The sequence below is a fragment of the Pinus tabuliformis genome, chromosome J, assembly GCF_031772625.1.
Source record: "Pinus tabuliformis cultivar Carrire ecotype Pingquan chromosome J, CPIR1, whole genome shotgun sequence".
In the NCBI taxonomy this organism is placed as follows: domain Eukaryota; kingdom Viridiplantae; phylum Streptophyta; class Pinopsida; order Pinales; family Pinaceae; genus Pinus; species Pinus tabuliformis.
In genome coordinates, this window is record NC_142295.1 from 145,972,709 (window position 1) to 145,985,474 (window position 12,766).

Consider the following 12,766-nt stretch of genomic DNA (forward strand, 5'->3'; position numbering starts at 1 on the left):
TCATCTTTTTCTTCATCCTCTTTCCAATTTGTGCAAGAAAAGTCAATGAATATTTTTTTTTTTTGTGAGTGAGATTTGTATGGGGGTTTTCAATTTATTTTGTATTGGAGGAATTCCAAACAATAAAAAGGGAGTAACAAGCTCTAAATTGGGAGCTTTTGTTTGGTTTTAAATATGATTTTTTATTTTTGTTGTTGTCTAATACCTCATTGACATGTTTGCTAAAAGGAAAATTTGGATTGGATTTACCTTCAAAGCCCCTTTTGCTTGATGCTTTGATGAGTAGTATTGATGGGATGCCTTATGCTTGTGTTAAATAAAATGATTACATCAACCCCACCTACCTTTAGATAGAAAAAATTTGTAATAATACATGTCATGCTTGGCATGGTTTTGTTCCTCTCTCTCGTAATCATGATATTGAAATGTTTGGCCATAGAGTGATGGAGATGCTAACATATTTTTACTTGACACTTGATGTATCATCGTTTTGGTTGGTGACCAAATGATGAAATATTTAAGTGATTGTGCTGATTTTATGATTTCACTTAGCATCGCTCATTTTTCATACATTAAAGTAGGCAGGAGAAAGAATAATCTCCATTGAGCACTATAATAGAAACAATAAGTTAAACATGTTAGCATTAGATGTCATGTTATGTTTTTCTTGTCATTGTTAGCTTATGTCTTATTTTGTAAAGCCAAATTCGCATTATTATTGAGGTAGTGGACTATATGGACATTGATATGATGTTTAGAGATATGCATGTGGATCCATCCTACCACATGTTTTTATTCTTAATTTCTTGATAATCATTCCTAACTAGTGCAACAATAGACTCTGAGGTTCTCATGCACTCCTAAGAAGAGTTCATGTCACCAAGTTGGAGCCAGTGGTTACCCTTGATTTTGCATGATGTCCCCACTTGTGAAATTTTTCACTACACTTGCGATTTTATCACAAAGGCAAGTTTATAGGTTGATTGACCTTTGGATGGCGAAGAGGTTGAAATTGTAGTTTTATAGGTTGATCAAAGTTGTTGCTTGTGTTGGATCAAAGTGTTGTATACTCTTGTGCATATGGATCAATGAATAAGGTTCAACAATTAAGTATTCCAAAATACCAGAGTGCATTGAGAAGGTGTGATAGTGCGCATTGTTTCACTTCAACACAATTACGAAATATGTAATTGCAGAGGTCGAAAATAGCCACGAGTAATGTACGCTATGTTTACTCCTAAATCATAGTGCAATAACAATAATATCGTGTGGTTTAGTGTTATAAGAATGTTGTGTTGCTGGTAAGATAGATAAGAGAGTAATTTTTTGTTTAATGAATCAAATGCATTGTGGTTTCCTGTATGTAGTGTGAATTATTATATGTGTGACAATGTGTTTTGAGTATTGAGCGTGGGAAATATGGTTGAAACTTTGATGGTGGCTTGAGTGTATGTGATTTAAATCTATTTCTGGTTAAATAAATAATGCCATGTGCTGAATTGAGTGAAGAATGTGATGAAGTTTTGTGTTGTCACAAAGGGCACCAGGTGTGATAGTGCGTTGATTGAGCTTAGACCTATTCCATAGAAGATATGTTGTGCATTGGAGCGTTGAATAGATTTTCATATTAGACAAAGTGTTTATCTGCATATTATTGTTAAAATGATATGAGTATGATAATATCATGTATTTTAGAGAGGTCAGAGTATTGGGCTGTGATGAGCCCCCAAATTGGGTAACCTATTGGGCTCATTTTGCCTAATTATCCTTGTTCAATCCTCCATTTTTCATAGATTATGCATGTTTTCCTAGTATGTTTATGTTATTTGAACAAATAAGGGTGGTCACTCTACCTAGGAGGCTAATACGTGGATATTTCAGGATTTTTGGACAAATTTTGGAGCAAAACCAAGCAATCATGGGTCAGCTGACAACCAAGCTTGAGGTGAGGATTCGTAGGGAGGTTGTCTCTTGCATTAAATGGCCTTCCTCGAAATCTCCACCCTCAACACCGAGCTCCACAGGCCACCAAAACGAGTTTTAAAGGCAGCCAAGCAGATTTTGGAGGAGTGACTGTTCACTAGTAGTTGGGACAGCCGAGTCCCTGGAATCTAGGAGGGCTGCTAGCCCCCTCGTATTGTACAAATAGGAAGGCCTCAACCTTCGTAGTTTACTTTTTGAACTATTGTTATTTTTGCACTATAGTGCTGTCATTTTGCTCAGCCTGTTTTATTGTTGTACAACTTTCATGTGATGGTTATTTTTGAATAATGATAAGCAACTTTACTTGGTATCAGATCTGAGTTCTTTATAGGAGCCTGCAGCTCTTGGGGTTGGGCCCAACCTGAGTGCTAAGGCCTCCTTTATGTATTGTTAGTTGTTCTTTATGCATTTGCAAAAAAATTTCTGTTCAGTAGGTTAAAGTTTGCTGATTAACTAGGTCACTGTTAATGGTTAGATAGACTTTTGAATGCTCAGATTTAGTTGATAGGTTGGAAACAGAAAAAGCTTCAAGAAAAGGGCCATCAAACATTTTATGTTTCACCTCTCCTTCAATAGGATCTGGAGCTGGGATCAGGATAACTTTGCTGCCCACAAAAACACTGATTTTGCTTTGCCATGCAATCACTAGTGTTTGATTTTCATGCGTATAAGTTGGTTGCAAGTTCAGAATTTCGTTTGCTCAGTTGCATGAGTTAAAATACATGGTTTCATTGCAGGTCACACTTCTATTCATTCTCTTTACTGGCAGCTAGCAGATTAGGTCATCGTAGTTAGGTTTTTGAATTTACAAGTCTTCGTTGGATCAGTTGAAAAAATGCCTTGCAGAGCACCTGTACCACTCCTTCATCTGTTCATTCGCCATCAGCACCATCCACTCCACCCTCTACTTCAAATCCTTGCCTCCAGTTCACCATTTGCTCCCATAACCCTAGTTTTGTGTGCAACATTGCTTTAGTCTTCTTTGAACCAAATACAACCATCCACACTTGTCCACAACTCCATCCACTGAGTTCTAGACCATCTCCAACCCTCACCCTACCTCCTCACTCACTCCTTCACCTTTCCATCTCCATTCATCCACCAAAAACCTCATTACTGAACATCCTATAGAAAATTCCAGACGTCCTGTAGAAAATCGCAGACATCCTGTAGAACCCCTGCAGACTTCCTGTAGAGGCTCACGAATGAGGTTTCTTGACAGCCAAACTCGATGAAACTCTATGGAAGGGTGTTAGGGACCCCTTAGGCCCTCTCTGAACCTTCTTGACCTTTCCCAAACATTTCTTCTTGCACATCCACCTCTGCACAGCCCAAAAACAGTCAAATCATACGCATAATAACTTTGGCAACTTATTTAAAATACAAAAAAGATTTTTTTTTTTTTTTTTTTTTTCAGATGTTACTATAGAAGTAGCTTAGATACATGTATTTACCTTCCTAGAAGTCAATGGCATTTCTTTCAGTAGCTTGCATCCTCTTTCTTGCATCAATAGGGTTAGCTGGTAGAATTAGGGTTTGCTAGGGTTTGTGTTTTCTTTTAGGTTTTCACTATCTTTCTGCAAGTAGATCAACCTTCTTTAAATTAGCTTTTGTCCATCATTTAAAAAGATTCTTCTCGGAGCTCATAGAAGTTGGCTTGAGCCCCTAGCGGACTTGTGCCAGTTGACCAAGTGACAGCGGCGGCAAGAGCTAGTACTTGTGCATACAGCACCGTCGCTTCCAAGTTTGTTACGAACTACCGGGTTGATAAAAGTAAAGAAGGGGGTCCCAGGAGTTGTAGCATTATTGCTGCAATACTGGAGCTCACCACCTCTTTTTGGCACTGTTGCCGGGGAAGCGTCAGAGTATTTGTGATTGTTGCTTTTCTTCTATTTTCCTACTCTCGCCTTCTGCTAAGTAGTTTATTTCATTTCCATTCTGCAATTTCATTTATGCAAAAGTAAACTAGACATTTCCTGCTTTCGTAGATTAACCTTTCAATTCTGCAAGCATAAGATAGAATTTCAATTCTGCAAGCGTAAAATAGAATTTCAATTTCGCAAGTGTAGTCTAGTATTTCCTTCTCGCAATTTGATTTCAACAAAATAGATTAGTCTTTCCCTGCTTTCATTTCAATTCCGAATTTTCATTTCTGCAAGATAGATTTTAGTTAGTTGCAATTCCATCTGTTTCAGTTTTACAGGTACAAGCAGAAAAAAGAAAAAACAACCAAAAGTCCTTTCATGCCTCGTAGGAACAGAGACAATACCGGAAAATTCCTACCCAACACCCCCACCACTTCACTAAGTCACCCTTCTCTCTTCTTTGGTGGCAGTGATCCAGAGGAACCTATAGGTGAACCTCCTAAGATATATGAAGATCCTATAACTGAAGAAGAGCAAGAAAACATTCCTTTTGAGACTATCGCTGACAACAGAAATGGTAGAGACGATGATGAGAGAATAGAAGGTACCTTCCCCATCCGAGAGACTAACGGGGACATGAAAATGAAGAACATAAGTCCCTTAGCCTTACCTCATTTCCATGGATTGACCACTGAAGACCCTGATACCTTCCTGTTTGAGTTTGTTGTCCTTTTTCGAACTTATGACTATACCGAAGACGAGCAAAAGTTGAAACTCTTTCCCTCTACCCTCAAGGATGCAGCATTACGCTGGTTCATGGGGTTACCTAGAAACAATATCACTACTTGGGCTTAGATGCAACAATCCTTTAACAACAAATACTGAGATTACTGTAGGTCAAAGGAAACCAAGGGGGAAATCTTTTGGATGACCATGGGAAATGATGAGTCTCTAGAGGACTATGAGAAAAGGTTCCAACTTAGCTATAAACGGGCCAGGTGCACACTTGACCCTGAATCTCTAAAGATGGTTCTGCTCCGAGGAGTCCCTTAAGACCTTCTAGATACCCTTCACATGCTGGATGGAGGAGATATTTACCAACTACCTTATGAGGACATAAAGGTTGTGTTTAGAAACCACTCTAGGGAAGCCCGGAAAAGAGGTAGGGGGAATCCACTTTCAGCTAGTACTACCTTCTCCAAGCATGAGTTTGCTAATAAGATGGAAGACCTCAAAAGTGAGATGAGACAGACCATTGCCATGCAACTTGATACTTTCCGAATCCAACAAAAGACAGAGGAAGCTGAGAGGGATTTGGCCATCTTCTATCCCAGATGTACGAGGAAGCACCCTAAGAACGAGTGTCCATTACACTCAGTTGAGGTATGTTTCGTTTGTGAGGAGGATGACCCCACAAACTAATGCCCAACCTTACCAGGATTCAAAGCCATGTACCAAGGGACTGAGGCACCCACTGAACCTCTCTACTTCCTCAACCATAGGAGATCGCATGGACCCAGACCTTACCAACAGGGGATGCAAGGGACATCCCAAGCTTATTATAGCCCCAACCAATCTGCTCACATGCCTTCTTGGGGTCCCCTCGCTCATCCTTCCTGGTCTACACCTCCTCCATGGTCTTATCCACCTCAATACCATTCTCAACCCACTGCTCATTCGTTTCACTCACATGTCCAGCCACAGCCTCAGTGGAATGCACCTCAACCGGGGTGGAGGCCCCAATACAACTCTCCTCCCGCCATTCTGCCTCCACCACCGGCTCAACCACAACCATTACCTCCTGCTCCTCCAAAACAACCCAGATGCCTACCCAACTGAACCTGAACCCCAACAACCGACAGGCCCAGCAGGTATACACTGGAAACAACATGTCCTACCTATGTTGTGGAGATCCATGAGATCAACCTGCGATCCGGAAAGACCCTTCCAGAGCGCCAACCTCCTCCGCCAGAGGACGAGGAAGAGAAACAGGAAAGTGAACCCAAAGCCATTCCACCCTTTCCTGAGCGACTAACAGTAACCACACAACCAAACCCAGAGGAGACTGAACTTCTGGGGGAACTAAAACAGTTGTGTGTGAAAATACCCCTTCTCCAGGCCATCAAAGATGTACCGATATACAACAAATTGATTAAGGAGAATTGTTTCAGGCACCCAGGTAGGAGAAAGAGAGAGGTCTCGAAAATCAATGTCATAGGACAACTGTCTGATCTAATGTTGGGGCAAGTAATCTGTCCAAAGTATTTGGACCCTGGGAGTCCTGTAGTTGATGTCCACATCAATGGCACCATTATCCCCCATACCTTGATTGATCTAGGGGCTGCCATTAATGTGATGACTAGGGACACCATGTTTAAACTCAACCTTCAGGGTTCCTGAAAAAGACAGTCCTGCAGTTGGCAGATCGCTCCATCGTGACTCCCGAAGGGATTGTGGAGGATGTCTTGGTCTCGGTTGACTCTTGGGAGTATCCTGCGGACTTCTTAGTCCTTCAACCAAAGGGAAATCTTACTGGATACCCCCTCATTTTGGGAAGGCCTTGGTTAGCCACTGCGGATGCTTACATCAGTTGCTGAGTTGGAAACATGACCATAAAAAATGTTCCTATGTCCAAGCAGCTAGTCCTACACCCTCCTGCCAAGCCTCTGCTAGAACATGACTTACCGCTCTGGCTGGAAGAAGGAGATGAGGATGAGGTATACTCTGCACCCTTGTGCACCATAGAAACCACTAGGGGAGGTCCTCAAATTGAGGATGATTTGATTGAGACCTTGATTCATAATCCACCTCCCAATGCATTGTCCTTAAAGGAATTGGTGGAGGATACCCAAGCTAGCACCTTAGTGGACCTCTGTGTGACTGATCCAACCTCTCCCAGAATTAAGAATGTGGAGTTTGGCCCCGAGAGAACTTTGAAGATCATCTCCTCCCTATCTCCTTCCCAAGAGAAGGAGCTGTGTAGCTCACTGAGCAAACATTTAGATGCTTTCGCCTGGAGCTATAAGGAGATGAAAGGAGTCCATCCTTCGGTATGTACCCATCACATCTACATTAAAGAATATTATAAACCAGTCAGGCAACCTCAGAGGAGAATGAATCCAGCCCTTAAGGGCATTGTCAAAGAAGAATTGCAAAAAATTGTTGGATGCAGGATTCATCTATCCTATCTTCGATAGTGAGTGGGTTTCGCCCCTAGTGCTTGTGCCCAAGAAGAACGGGAAGTGGAGAATCTGTGTAGATTACCGAGAACTTAACAAAGCCACTAAGAAATACCATTTCCCTTTGCCTTTCATAGATCAGGTGTTGGATGGATTGGCAGGGAAGGAGTTCTTCTCTTTCCTAGATGGGTTCAGCGGGTATAACCAAATCCAAATCAGCCCGGAAGACCAAGATAAAACCACCTTCACCTGTCCTTGGGGTACCTTTGCCTATCGAGTCCTTCCCTTTGGGCTATGCAATGCTCCTGCCACTTTCCAGAGAGAAGTATTGAGCATCTTTTCTGAGTTGGTCCATGATTCGGTAGAAATCTACATGGATGACTTCACTCCTTATGGGTCCAACTTCCAAGAAGCATTGACCAATCTGGGAAACTTCTAACCAAGTGCATTGAGATGAACCTGTCCCTCAGTCCTAAAAGATGTGAATTCCTGATGACTGAAGGGACTGTGCTAGGACATACCATTTCTCGCCAAGGATTACAGGTGGACCCTAATAAAATTGCTATCATCCAAAAGGTCCCACCTCCTCAAAAGGTAAGAGATGTTCGGAGTTTCCTAGGCTTGGCAGGATACTATCGAAGATTCATTAAAGACTTCAGCAAGCTAGCCTCACCATTGTTTGGACTCTTAGGGAAAGATGTTGAGTTTAAATGGACTAACAACTGTCAAGGGGCACTGGATGAGTTGAAAGAAAAGCTGGTGTCCACCCCGATCTTGAGAGGTCCAAACTGGGCCCTACCTTTCCACATCCACACTGATGCCTCGAACAAAGCCATAGGGGCAGCCTTAGGACAAATTGAGGAGAAACTCCCATATGCCATATACTTCATTAGCAAAAACCTGTCCAAGGCAGAAATGAACTATACTGTAACCGAGAAAGAGTTCCTGGCCGTAGTCCATTCCCTAAACAAGTTCAGACACTACATCACTGGTTATCAAACATTTGTGCACACTGATCATGCTGCGATTAGATATTTAATGAATAAGCCCGATGTCAATGATCGTATTATTAGATGGTTACTTTTGTTACAACAATTTGATTTGACGATTGTCGACAAGCCAGGTAAGGAAAATGTTGTTGCTGACTTCTTGTCTAGATTGGATTTGCCTGCAAGTGAAGAAGGAACAGTGGATGACCAGATGCCAGATGAACATCTATTTGATATCTCAGTACTCTCTCCATGGTTTTCTGATATAGCAAATTACTTGGTCTCAGCACAGTTGCCTCCACATCTGTCCTCAAAGGAGAAGAGCAGAATTGTAAGGAAGAGTGCCCCGTTCACTTGGATCAGGGGCAACCTGTTTAAACTTGGCCCAGATTAGATCTTGAGGCGTTGTGTTAGGGAGGAGGAAGTATTTGACATCCTCCTAACCTGTCACGATGGACCTTATGGAGGCCACTTTGCAGCCAAAAGGACTGCCTTCAAAATTCTACAGGCAGGCTACTATTGGCCTACTCTTCATCAGGATGTCAGAAGATACATTAGCCAGTGTGACCGATGTCAGAGGATGGGGAAACCGACTCCAAGAGATGAAATTCCTCTCCAACCTCAAGTAACCTTCAAGCCATTTGAGAAGTGGGGCATGGATTTTTTGGGTCCTATCAACCCTCCTTCAAAGCAACGGTCTTACATCATTGTGTGCACCGACTATCTGACCAAGTGCGCAGAAACAAAGGCAATCAAAGCAGCAACAGAAGATAAGGTGGCTGAGTTTCTGAGGGAAAATATCTTCTACAAGTTTGGCTACCCAAGAGAGTTAGTCACATATCAAGGAAGCCAGTTCACCTCCAACCTGATTGAAGATTTGCTCGCTCATCACAAGATCAAGCACAAGACTTCCACCCCCTATCATCCTCAAGCAAATGGGCAGGTGGAAGTCACTAATCGAGCATTAGAAGGGATTTTGACCAAGGTTGTGAGCAGCAGCAGAAAGGATTGGGCAGATTTCCTGGTTGAGGCCACCTGGGCCTACAACACCACTTGGTAAACCACAACCGGTTTCACACCTTATGAGCTGGTCTACGGGAAGAAAGCTTTGCTGTCCATAGAGTTCGAATACAATACATTGAGGGTGGCAGCTCAGCTGGACCTAGATCTCAGCCATGCACAATATGAGAGATTATTGCAGCTGAATGGATTAGATGAACAAAGAATGCAGGCCCTCCTCCACTCAAAAGTAGTTCAACTCCAGAGGAAGATATGGCATGACCGACACCTTAATGAAAAGCAATTCCAGCCGGGAGATTGGGCGCTGCTGTATGACTCAAGATACAAGGATTTCAAAGGGAAGTTGAGGACAAGATGGTTAGGACCATATACAGTGGAGAAATGTAACGACAATGGTTCAGTCCTTATCAGGACCATTGATGAAGAGGCCATCCCCATGCTTGTCAATGGACATCGACTGAAAATCTACAAGAAACCCCTCTCGAGGCAGGAATTCATTGAAACTATGGAAAAATCAGTGCTGGTAATAGAGCAAGGTTCTGCCTCTGTTCTGGCCACACCTTGATCATCAAAAAAAGAAAAGGGAATAAAAAGATCCCTGGACGAAAACCTCTCTGAGGCGGCCAGGGCAGGCAGTGAGGGTGAAAACCTCATGGAGGCGCCCTTGCTGTCTCTCAAAAAATAAAATAAAATAAAGAAATGGAATAAAAAAGATCCTTGGGTGAAAACTTCTTTGAGGCACCCAGGGCAGATAGTGGGGGTGAAAACCTCATAGAGGCACCCCTAATGTCTCTAAAAAAAAAAAGAAAAAAAAAAGAAAAAGAAAAACAAGGAAAAAGAAGAGAGAGAAAAAAAAGAAAAAACAGGTCTGATCTTTGAAATTATTGCAGGTTGCAGGGATATAATGCAGATAAAGAGGGTCGCGCAAACCAAGGACAGGGGTCCATCCCAAGCTACCAGGTATCCTCACCGACACTCCCTCCATGGCCACACACTTTTTCCAGGATTTGGACACATTCGGGTCAAGATTCAACACCGTATAGGAAGTTTCAGGGCTTTCTACAGGAAGTTCTGCATTTCTATAGGAAACATCCTGTAGAACCTTTGGACGAGCCAAAATCGATTCTGGAGGAGGATTTAAGACTTGAAGTTTGTTGGTGAGGCCTGCAGCCACCCCTTTGTCCCATCCATCACCTGTTTCCTCTCTTTCCACTGCCATTACCACCATTTGGTCCTGTACCCCTGCACAGTCATGTAAAAAAGTCCTGTTTTCCTCAGATCGCCATTTTCTTCCAAGGGACAAATCAAATACATGAAGGCCCGCACACTATACCTGTCAAAAGCTCCAAGAGGACCCTTCATCCGTGACTGTAGCCGTGCCCGTTTCAGCATGCAGCCCAGGAGGAGAAGCAGCTACAGGATGTCCTACAGGAATCCTGTAGCAGCTGATCCGCCTGGAATACACACTATGGAGTCAGGAGCAGTTGAAATCAGCACAGGAGGCATGCAACCAGCTCCGCGTAAATCTGAACACCTCCTCAACAGCTGAGAGCAGACGGGGCTGTGCATGCAACGTTCACCACCATAGGACCGGTTCCTGAAAGCCTTGCATCTGGCATCAGCAAATGAACGAGGGAATTACCACGCCTGTGCATGAAGCAGCAGTGAGAAAAACCATTGCTTCACGTCCAAAAACCTGCGAAACACGTCCGCGGTCACCCCAGGTAAGTGCTTAACCTTATTTCGTCAAATTAACATGAACTATACTATGAAACTTGCATGTCTGTGAATGTGCGGATTGAACAAATGCAATGGTCAGTCAAATGGCCACCCACAGCTAATAGAATTGTCTCGTGGGATCCGAACGAGCATGGTTACGCTCGATTCCGCCAGAAAGATGTAGAGCCGACACGTGGGAAGTGTCCAGTGGGGAAATCAACAGATTTGCAGTGAAATCGGCGGACTGACAGGGATGACAGCGGGTAATGGCGGAGATAGATATTGGCGGTCAGAAACACGCCGAGGAATGATGGCCGTGACGTTGTCTAACGGCTCGGCCTGGACACCTCACCTCCGCGCCATGAATTCAGCCGTATTTCAAAATTATTCGGCCAGAGCACGCACATCAACCACTGTCATTTACGCCACAACCGGTTTTTTAGCACCATGAGCATCCTCCTCCTCTGTAGTTCATTAGCCCAAATTTCTCGGCCCAGTTCAAACTATTCCCGCATCCCAGACTTGCTCCGCAGCGCCGTGACGTCCTCCAGAAGCAGCAGAAGCTCTCTACAGGAAGGAGCTCTACAGGAAGCAGAGTGAAAGCTACCGGAGTAGAGAAACCCATGTCTGTGCGTCGGAATTGGAAATCTCGAGGAGAGGTAGGCTCGAACATGCCATCCCCATGCTTAATTTTCGAAAGGTGGTGAATTAGCTTGTTTGAAGTGGGGAAAATTGAAACCAGTCTGCCTGTGGTCAAGAACGGTGGTTTGCTTATATAATACACATAATTTCTTTTGAATGGTGCTGCGTCGTACTCACCTCCATGGTTCCTGTTAACAAACTCTCCCCATTATTATGACAAACCGCTGTAAGGCTCACCTGTGCACGTATCAATTTTTTTTTTTTTTTTGTGTGTGTGACTGTTATATGAATGGTATGAAAATTTGCTTTGCACTCTGTCTGTGAGAGCTTCATTCCTTTTGACAAGTTGAAGTCTTGGGCGGCAGCAGTATTTTAACCAGAGAATTGGTGAAAGGGGAGATACAAACAACGGAGAAACCCTGTCCTGAGAACCAAGGAGGAAAACCATATCCAAATTTCCATTCTAACCAGAGCTCAAGCCGAAAACAGGGTATTTTCACCATGCCAGGAGGGTTTATCAGAAAGGAACCCTCGGATTCCAAGAAGTTGAGAGAAACTCCTGAGGTGGTAAACTTGTTTACCCGTGCAAAGTGGATGACCTTCTGTGATAAAATCCGAGGTTATTATGATGAAATAATAGAGGAGTTCCTAAGGTCCCTGCAGCCCAAATCAACAACATTGGCAACTGTAAATTTCAGGGGATTGACCTTGAAACTCACCCCACAACTCATTAGCCGGGTCACTGATTTGCCATTGGGGATGCCCTGGGATAAAGAGGAAAGGAAATTGGGCCAAAAAACCAAAAATGAATTCTTCCTCCCAGAAGAACAGTTTTTAGAAGATAAAAATGCGGCCCGGAGAGCTAGCTTACAGCGATTTTGGAGTGAGGTCAGCCTTCAAATTATGAAGTATATTACCTGTGAGGGGCGATTTAGTATTGTGTATGGTTATCACTTCCGCTTGTTAACTGAGCTCAGGCATAAGATGGATTTGCCCTCAGAACAAAAATTGAGCATCCCATACTTCCTCCTGCAGTCATTGATTGAGTGTGGCACAAAACTGAAGGAGGGGACACCAGACCAGCTGGCTCATCATGCTCCTATCAAGCTCCTCGTAGAAGATGCCCTCCATACTTATACCATCTCTATCTCCTGGGAGATTTTCCGCAAAATGACCAAGAATGATGATATCTGGACTCTGGCAGAAGAACTCACTTCATCCAGTAGCGAGGAGAAGGAGCATATTGAGGCAGAGAAGAAAATTAAGGGTAAGGAAGCTAAGGGTAAGAAAACCCAAGACAGGCCATCACAGGAAAAGCCACAAGAAAAACAAAAGGAAAAGCAAGAAAAAGGACAAGCTGTTGAGGCCA